Here is a 10,641-nt window from a genome sequence, read left to right on the forward strand (position 1 = left end):
ATGCTTTGTGACTCATGTTTAACTTGCTCTTTAGTAGAAAATAATTAGACACACGAGATGGAGCATTGGAGTCAGTGAACATGTGTGTTTGTGTATTTCCATGAATACTGTAAGGCTTTATTTGACATCACTGTGGTTCCTGAGTTATGAGCAATAAGCACACAGGGTCCAAGGAAAGCATTCCTCTGTAGGAAGAACAGAAACCCTAGGTCCCAATTGGCTTGGGTCCCAATTCCATCCAATGAGAGCCTTCCTACCTTGGCTAGGATTCAAAATCCTATATAATAAAAGCCCAATATGCAAATCGACTGAACGGCAGAAGGACCAGTGGAATGACTGGTTGCTATAACATGCACTGACCACCAGGGGGCAGACGCTCAATGCAGGAGCTGCCCCCAGCCTGCAGATCCCAGGCCAGCCAAGGTGGGTGCCAGAGGTGGCCTTTGATTGCCCCGCTGGTCGCCCCACAGATCAGCCCTGGTCGCCGGCCAGGCCTAGGGACCCTACCCATCCACGAATTTCATGCATCGGGCCTCTAGTCTACTAATAAATAACCAGGAGATAAATGTTGATTATCTATCTATATCCCACTTTGCAATGATATTTTTATTTATCTGCTTTCGATCTCTCAAATTTCTATGCAGCTTCCTGGAACTGTGTTTCACTTCCACAATATTGCTACTACTTCAGCGGCCTCCATTACCTTCACCACTTCCATCACAAAATACCATATACTGGGGGCTTGAACAGCAGATATTTATCTTCTACATTTTGAGGGTTAAAAGTCTGAGGTCAAGGTGCCAGCATGGCCAAGTTCTGGGGAAAGTCCTCTTCTTGGTTTGTAGACAGCTGCCCTCTCATGGTGTCCTCTTTTTTTGCAAAATCTTGGAGAGAGAGCAAGTTCTCTGATGGTCACTGATCCTATCCTGGGGGCCCCACCATTATGACCTCATCTGATTCTAATTATTTTCCAAAGCCCCCAGCTCCAAATACCATCCCTTGGGGGTAAGGAATTCAACATACAAATTTGAGGGGCACATAAGTCAGTCCATAGCAGTCTCCAAAACTCAAGAGTTTCAGATGAATGTGTGGACTACATTTCAAGCACATGTTACATGCTGTCTGCAGGCTGTCTTATTAAATCTTCAATAGCAACCTCATGAGGTACATGGACTGTAATTTATAGATGAGGAAGTTAGATCTTAGAGAAGATAAAATAACTTCTGCAAGACAAGGCATTTAATGAATAGGAGAACCTGCACTGAAAATAAAATTGTTCTGATTTAAAATTATCCTTAGGCATTATCATATAAGACCCTAAATCCTAATATAAGCACGTGAGATTTATATTAAAGACAGAGTGAAATTATTTATTCTGTGCAAAAATTACTTCATGTTATAATGTAGAGAGAGTAATTTTAGAAGAGAGTAAATTTTATATATATCTTTGCACCTAGAGGAAAGAGAATACCCATAAAAAGAGGGTACTCTTTATTAGAGGTCGCAATAATTAATATGGTGACCACCCTGGTTACAAATTTGATTGAAAAATTTTGTATAAAATAATAATCTATTAGAAAAATTAAAAAGCTGAATTCATGCAGTAAACTGGTTACCAGATGAGTGGACCAATTAAAGAATATTTTAGAACCTGCTTTGATTGCATGAAATAATAAGCATGATGGTCAGATAATTATTTGTTTTCTCTCAAAAGTAAAATGATCCTTCAAAAAATGTAAAAAATAAAATAAAATAAATGTTGGCAGCTGTGTATTGAGATGTATAAATAGCTGTATTGATTAACAATTTCCAAACCATTGTGAAATTAGCGGGAACTCATTTGTATTCAATGGCATATTTCAACAGTTTTGTGTAGTGGTATGTAAAATAATTCTCAAAATTATCGGAATTATTTGAAACCTTTAAAGTATATTGGTGCAAGCAATGATTTTTACAACATATGCAAATGTCCATAATGGTTATGGATATGCTGAACATCTGTTGCCAAGAGCTTTTTCTCTGTTTTGTATTGTACTACCCTGTTCCTTTTTAAGTGCATTTAAAAAAATTATTCCCAATGTATTAATTGAATAGATAAATTCCTGATACTATTAAACTCCTGTAAAGCAATGGGTAATAAGATTTCTTTATTTCCTTTCAGATTTTCAGACGATGCTGGTTGGTTTTCAAAAAGGCTTCCAGTAAAGGACCCAGAAGGCTAGAAAAATTTCCAGACGAAAAGGCAGCGTATTTCAGAAACTTCCATAAAGTAAGTCTCAGTCTTGGGAGTTGCTGGGGAATAACTAGACCCTTGGCAACAGCTTGCGGAGACATTTCTTTTGATAAATGAAATCTGCAAGGGAAAAATGCATGGCCAGGGTAAAATGTCTCCGTTCCAATAAAATGCAAAAGTTATTTTTCTCCTTTATTTTAATCATCTGCTGTAAATGCCAGAGGTACCTCTGCAAAATGAAAGACTCATTTTTATTGCCGCTTTGCAAAATGAGATGACTCATAACTCAGCCAGATCATTTCCCAAGGTGCTGAGTAAGCATTTTCCCTCTGTTCAGGTTAGTTGTGCATTTGTTACTTTGATTTAAACTATCGGTGATATTTAGGAGATAAAACTTTTAGAGCTTGAGTTAATAATGCTAAAGACCCTTTTAATGGACACAGCATTTGCTGTTTATAGCCTTACCAAGTCAGAGATCATTAAATATGCTGATGTGTAGAGATGTGGCAGAAATTCTGTGAATGAAATGTCAATTTCTTAAGAATGAGCCTTCACCAAGTACCTCAGTTAGTTAGAGCATGGTCTGGATACCCCAAGGTTACAGGCTTGATCCTCTGTGAAGCCAATGAATGCATAAATAAATGGAACAACAAATCAATGTTTCTCTCTCCCCCTTTCTCTCAAATCTAAAATAATAAAAGTGTAATATGCTAATTAGACTGGATATTGAACGACCTTCCAGATGTCATTCCAGATGTGGAGGAAGGGACAGAGGCAGAGGCAGTTAGGGGCAATCAGGCAGGCAGGCGATGGTTAGGGACAATCAGGGAGGCAGGTGAGTGGTTAGGAGTGATCAGGCAGGCAGTTGAGCTGTTAGGGGCAATCAGGCAGGTGAGTGGTTAGGGACGATCAGTCAGGCAGGCGAGAGGTTAGGGCAGTGATTCCCAAAGTGGGCGCTACCGCCCCCTGGTGGGCGCTGCAGCGATCCAGGGGGGCGGTGATGGCCACAGGTGCATTTGTTTTAACTTTTTTTGTATTACCTTTCTATTCTGAGTTCAATAAATAGTTTCATAATTTCAAACTTCAATGTTTCTAATTTACACCTTTCTTTACTATATTTTACGAAAAAGGTAGAAACATTAATACATATATCTTTCTGTTTGATTGCTATTAAAATTTTAAAAAAATAATTTCCAGGGGGCACTGAGTAATATTTTTTCTGGAAAGGGGGCGGTAGGCCAAATAAGTTTGGGAACCACTGGGTTAGGGGCTATCAGGCAGGCAGGTGAGTGGTTAGGAGTGATCAGGCAGGCAGGCAGTGGGGTTAGGGGTAATGAGGCAGGCAGGAAGAATGGTTTGAGGTGATCAGTCAGGCAGGCAGGCGAGCAGTTAGGAGCCAGCAGTCCCAGATTGAGAGGGATGTCTGACTGCCATTTTAGGCCCAATCCCGCAGGGATCTGGCAGTCAACATCTCCCGAGGGGTCCCGGATTGCGAGAGAGTGCAGGCCGGGCTGAGGGACCCTGCCCCTGCCATGCACTAATTTCATGCACCGGGCCTCTACTCAATACATAAGAAAACAGAATTATAAGTATGTAAGAAATAACCCTAGAATGGTGCTAAATATGCTGCCTAAAGTAATCTTTGGTGACAATATCACAACAAAGTTAAGTATTTGATAGTACTGAGGAGGATTCGTGATAAGAACTCAGAATTGTGAAACAGTTGGTAGGATGTCTGATTAATCAGTAAAGATTCCTATTCCCAAATTTATCATCTGTGTGAATTTGCATAAGCTATTTAATCTCTATGCACCTACATTTTTTCCTCTGACAGATTAAGATTATAATAGTGCCTACCAAAGAGAGTTATTGTAAGGAATAAATGATACTATAGACATAATAAGATTAAATATAACTAGATAAATGGAATTTTATAGCTAAGCATATAACTTTACTTGGCATCTGGTAAGTTGTAGCAAAGATGTAATGGTGACTTGAATGAAGATATGAGTATTGATGTTGGAGGTCAGAGGACAAATGTTGGGTATAGTAAGGGGTTACATGTTGGGTGTAGGTGAAGATAGGACTCATGGGCAACTCATGAGTTTGGGCTTCAGCAGCAGAGATGCAGGTGGTGCAATTTATGAAGATGGGGCAGACTAGAAGAGCAGACATTGAGTAAAATTCACAAGCTTTCACGTTGTACATGTTACATTTGAAAGATCTATTACACATTCATACTAAAATGTCAAGTAGCTAATTAGACAAACAAATGAGGGCTTGGGTGGGGAAAATGTCATTGATAGAGTTATTCATTTCCGTCATTGGCATCTTGGTAGTACTTTATTCTGTAGCATTAGATAAAACGTCCTTGGGAGAGAATGAAGAAAGAGGAGATAATTAACACTCCCAACATTTAGAGGATTAGCTGAGGCAGAGACACTGGAATAGAAATCTGAGAAAAGCAGGAAGTAAGAGGAGAAGAATTACATGAGAGTAAATCACTGGAAAGCAAGAGAAAACTGTGCTAAAAGAATTGAGCAAGTGGTCATCTATGTCTAGTTTGAGAGACTGAGAAATTTGACAGAGAAGGAACCATTAGACTTACAACATGAAGGCTGTGGGTGGCTTTGCCAAGAGCTATTTCAGTGAAATATGGGGACTAATTTCACTTGAAGAGACTTAGAGGAGAATGAGAAGTGAGGAAGGGACAGCTACTCAAACAATTTATTTCAAGAAGTTTTACTGTAAAATTGAGCCAAGATAGGTAGAAGATATGATTTTTAAATATGACATACATTGTTATATACCTGTATGCCAACACTAATGGTCTAGGAGACCAAAAATGTGATGATTAGAAATTTTCTGTGTAGTTATAGGGTTTGGTCTTTCACAGAACCAGAGATGAGTCTAACAAAAAGGAAGGAATAGAATGAGTGCAGATCTAAATAGGTTGGATAAAATTAACACTACGACTAATACTCCAAACACATGCACACTTTATATGTGTGAGCTTTCTCTCTCCACACTGTGAAAATTAAGCAGCGTAAGACCCAGGGGAGTGCAGTAAGAATATAAATTGTTAATTTTTTAATAAATAGTGAAACAAATGTCATTGACTGTAACTTGAAGCTCCCAAGAGCTTTTAATAATTAGATTCAGTATATGTGACAACTAAAATTTACCTTTCTCATGTGAAGATTGAAGTTTTTATTATTATAGCTTATTCTTTATAGCATTTTGGGAAGCTAATTCCTTTTCCTAGTAATATAAATTTTCTTTCATGATTTTTTTTGAATGATTGTGAACTAAAATGGTGAAGTTAGACCTATTCTGATATGACAATAATAATAAATCTTAAGGGTTGTTTTCAGGAAAATTATGTACATGGTCTCTTATTTTCATTTTATTTTAGCAAGTTTTGCCTAATCCTTCTAACTGGCTGTTTTATTATAGACCTTATGTAAATAACTGAAAGATTTCACTCTGTGTATATTCAATCTGAACTATTAACCATTCTAACCAAAATATTTCTATTAATATCACTACTTTTCTTCTTCCTACAATTTTCACTAGCTCTGGGACACTGGTTTTTGCTTCTTTTTTTCCCCTTAGAATGTATATCTAGTTCCCTCTGACAGGTAGATAAAGGAAGATCTCTTTATGAACAAGGCTGGCATACTTCAGTCTTTGTTTTCTCTTGGGCAATTAATGGTCAGTCCAGAATTGGGGGGAAGGAGGGTCTCTTCATTTTTAAGATGGCTTGAAGAAATGGACTAATATGAATTTCCCAAATTGTTCTATTTGCTAATGTTAAATATTTTAAAGTTTTGATTAGTCAGTTATTTGGATATGCCCTAAAATCTGCTATAGCGCTCCGTCACAATAAATTACAATAATCAATCAAATGAGTGAAATGTTTCCAGCCTAAATGAGGGACTTCTGAAAAAGAAGCTAATGACACAATTCTTTCTTTGCCAACTTTAACTTTGTGCTATGCTCTATCTGAAGCATACCTATTATAAAACTTCTGAGTATTAATGGTCTCATTTAGACATTTGATATGTTTACTGTGAAACAGAGCTTGCTGCATAAATCAGTTCTTATATAAAACTGCTGTAAAATGGTATATACTTTTTTTTTTACTTCTTGCTAGAAAGGAATTTGAAATTCAAATCACTAGCTGCTGAAGGAAGTTATTAAAAATGTATTAGGTTTGAAAGTTTAGCTGTATGTAATTGTCAGAGATATTCAAAACAAATTTATCCTCAATGAAAATTGAACTAAAGCAATTTACATAGAATCAGCTAATAAATGTTCCTTAATTTTCTGAGCAAAAGAAAAAAGAAACAGTTTATATTTATTTTAATAAAATAAAAATGAGGGCTATCTGTAGGGAGGAAAATATAAATAAAGTCCCATAAAAGGATGAATGAAGACAAAACTATGTGACATTCCAGTGCTGAAAACTATTGATGCCAGAAAAATGATGCCTGTCTAACAGGTACCAATCTTACTTCTAAATCCCCATATTCTGACATCAAAAGCATTATTTTATTTCATCTGTTTTACTCTTATTTGGAGTTGTCAGTATTTATCTTTATGTAAAGCAAATGTCTGAGAAAGTTGGGAAAAAGATTAAGGCATCCTTATGAAGAACAGCCACCTGAAAATATAGCTTATCCTTAACAATAGAAGCAAAATAATTGGGAAGTGTGAAAACAGCACATGTGTACAGTGTGTTATATTGAATATTTTCATTTTTATTCCAATGGCTATGTGCTTAGAAAGGCATGCACTTGGTGTGATGTGAAGGGTGTTCTAAGGCTTGGTGTCTCTTCAAATATCTTCTGGAAGTTCCCAGAGTGATAGTCACTTATTCAGATGAAGGCATCTTATTCATTCATTCATTCATTCATTCATTCATACATTCATTCCTCCATCCTTTTGTAATCCCTTATCTTGAAGAAGTCTCAGTTTCCTGAACAAAGTTCCTATTAACACACACACATTGGTTCCTGGGACAGTCACATGTTAATCTATTCTTGATTGTTTTACTCATATTATCTGATCACATGCTAGTCACTCAGGGAAGACTCAAAGAACTGGAATATGAAAAGTTGGTCTTTTATATCATGAAAAGGATGGGGAAATGCCCATGGCATGGTGCGCTTCTGTGTAGAGCCTCCAACAGAGGTGAGTGTGTTGTGAATAGACAACTCTAAAGCCAATGATGAGCAGGAATGAACAGGAGTTAAGACCTTCAGGTGGAGGGGATCAGCAAAGTTGTGATCTCAAACTCAGAGGAAATTCCCAGAATTAAAGTGATCTTTGCAATATTTAAATCAAGGTCAATTAGAACTTTACAGCATCTAAGATAACTTCCATTAAGAATGACTCTGTGCTGCTTAAGGGTGCTACAGAAAATAGAGCACTCAGCAATCAGGATTTTAGTTTATAACCTATTCCTCCACAACAGATATCTATCTGTTCACTGAGAAATAAGGAGTCAGACTTAGAAAATAGGATTTGGTCTGGGCTTGACTTAAAGAATATAGAAGTATGATTTATGTTGGTAAAATTACTCATTATTCTACTTCTTAAAACTATCTATTTGTGTGTGTGTGAGGTAGTTGTCCATAATGGTACTACATCAGAGGAAAACATGGTATGATTTAAACAATATCTTGCTCTAATTTTCCTCTCTGTAAATTGTAAATAATATTGTAGCTCACAAAGTAAGATGATAATTTCATGTTAGAGAATATGTAAAATGAAAAATGACTATGGTTGTACAAGTCATTACTGACTTCTATTTTGCATCTTTGAAACCAGTGAAATAATTCATACCAACTTTAGAAAAATATTGAAACCAATTTGCATGATAAAGTAACTTATAATTTCAAACAAGTCATTTTACATGACAAATCAGATAGTAATTTGGGAAATAATATTCAATAATGTCTGTTATGACATCATTTCCATTCTTTCTGAAGTATTTTTACATTTATTTAGTGGATTGATACCCAATGTTCTTAATTATTATTGCAGAATATCATCAGTACATTTTTGATTTTTAAAAATCTCTTTTTCTGCTCATTAACAAATCTGGCTAATTGTGCAAATTCTGACAAATGGGATAGGAGGAAAGCTTATTCTGTAATGCTTCACTGAGGATAAATTGTTTTTCTGCCATTAATGGAAAATTATATATTACTAGAGACCCAGTGCACGAATTTGTGCACCAGTGGGGTCCCTCTGCCTGGCCTGTGGGATCGGGCCAAAACCAGCTCTCCGACATCCCCTGAGGGGTCCCGGATTGCAAGAGGGTGCAGACCAGGCCGAGGGACCCCACGAGTGCATGATCAGGGCCAGGAAGGGATGCGAGAGGTTGGCCAGCCAGGGAGGGACCACAGGAGGGCTCCAGGGTGTGTTCGGCTCATCTTGCTCAGTTCTGATTGGCCAGACCCCAGCAGCAAGCTAACCTACTGGTCGGAGCATCTGCCCCCTGGAGATCAGTGCACGTCGTAGTGAGCGGTTGAGTGGCCTTAGCATATCATTAGCATATTACGCTTTGATTGGTTGAATGGCCAACCAGTCAATCGGACACTTAGCATATTAGGCTTTTATTATATAGGATACCTCAAGTATTAAATGCATATTTATGTTCAACATACAATTTGAAAATTACTTCAGTGAGAATTCATTCATGAATTAATACTTTGTGCCTCACTCTAAATATCTATTTAGCAACTTTTATTTTATAATTAACAATGCTGTTTCATATTAGTTCAAGTTTATATAATATTTTAACATTTAAAGCCTTTTTACATCTAATACTTCTATAAAAAACAAAGTTGACATTCTAATTAACCATTAACAAGCCTAGGTTATAAACCAATAACAGGTACTTAAACTGATTTTATTGATTAGAGAACAGGTTTTTAACTTGGGAACCATGAATTTTGAGATTCAATTAAATTACTTCTTTTGATGGTAACTATTACATTTCTTCTGCTAAGGTAGGAAATTCAGGGAAATAAGGTGGTCTTTTTTTCCTTTCATCTATTTAGAAACAGAAAGAGAGGTTTACAGTGTTTGCTTTAAAATGCAACTATTTTCATGTAGTTCTCTTTTTCTATATCTTTGAATCAAGTTAATCATATTTATATATCCAATGCATAAAATTAAATTTAGCCTGATTTTCAGTAGCCTGGATTTCTCCTCTAATCCTTTTATTTTTCTAAAATATTTGTGTTAGTATAGAGAACATTGTCCTCCTAAGTTTGGGCTACCATGATATTCTCCTACTCTTAGAGCTGGGCCAAAATCAGCTTCCCTACGTTTTCTTTCACTTTCATCTTGCAAGTAAACTGAGGTAATCAGACCCATTATTATCCCCAAAGATTGGATCTTTCATGCACTTCGGTCACTAACAATAATTGGAGTACTACTGTCATTTTCTCTTGTTGGGTAACAAATGGCCACAACTCAGAGGCTCAAAAAAACACTCATTTCTGAACCTGCAGATCTGTAGGTCAGAAGGTCAAGCTTGTCTGTATTCTCTGCTGAGAGTTTCAAGAGCCCAAGGTCAATGTGTCAGTCAGACTGAATTGTTATTTGGTGGCTCTGGAGAAAACTCTGCTTCCAAGCTCGGCCTGGAGCTGGCTCATTCGGTCCTGCACAGCCATTGCACTGAGGCCCCTGTGTTCCTGCTGGCTATCAAGAAGGGGCTGCCCTCTGTCCTTGACATATTTGATTTGGTCCCTCTCTGGGACATGATGGCACATCAAATCCTTCCCAAGCTCTGACTTTCTCTTGTGTGACCAGCTGGAGAACATGCTCTGCTTTGAATAAGCTCCTGTGACCAGGTCACGTGCACCTGAAGTGTCTCTGAGTTGAGCTCTAACTCTAGTGGCATGCCATTTACATTTTCGTTTTATCTTTCATTTGGGAAGGGAATTTTTAGGCTGGCAAAAGTGAGGGAGATGCCTTCTCCTCATTATAGTAATCAAAGCAGTCTGATGATAACATAGAAACAGACACATTTGCCAGTGGAACAGAATAGAGAGCCAGAAATAAATCCAAACATGTATGGTCCACTGATTTTCAACTAGAGTTTCAAAAATATACAATGGGGAAAGGATAGTCTCTACAATAAATGTTGGGAAAACTGGATGTGCACATGCAAAATAATGAAATTGAATTTTTGCTCTTACACCACACACAAATCAAGTCCGAATGAATTAAAGGCTTAATTGTAAGCCAGAAACCATAAAAATCCTGGAAGAAAACATAGGGAAAGGCTCCTTGACATTGATCTGGGCAATGATAACAAAGCTCAGGCGACAAAAAGAAAAATAAGTGAGACTAAGGTCATTGTATTTATGCCATTATGCACACACCCA

At 37.2% G+C, this 10,641-nt stretch overlaps 1 protein-coding gene across 1 annotated transcript in view; it reads left to right on the top strand.

The window, feature by feature from the left end:
- The first annotated feature begins 2,162 nt into the window (after positions 1-2,162).
- The window catches only part of DOK6 (docking protein 6), a 161,581-nt gene continuing 153,102 nt past the window's right edge, over positions 2,163-10,641 (top strand). The window contains exon 1 of the mRNA XM_014535891.1: positions 2,163-2,269. The gene's annotated coding sequence lies outside the window, so the exon portion shown is untranslated. The remainder of the gene's footprint in view (positions 2,270-10,641) is intronic.

This window comes from Myotis brandtii, unplaced genomic scaffold, assembly GCF_000412655.1.
Source record: "Myotis brandtii unplaced genomic scaffold, ASM41265v1 scaffold154, whole genome shotgun sequence".
In the NCBI taxonomy this organism is placed as follows: Eukaryota; Metazoa; Chordata; class Mammalia; order Chiroptera; family Vespertilionidae; genus Myotis; species Myotis brandtii.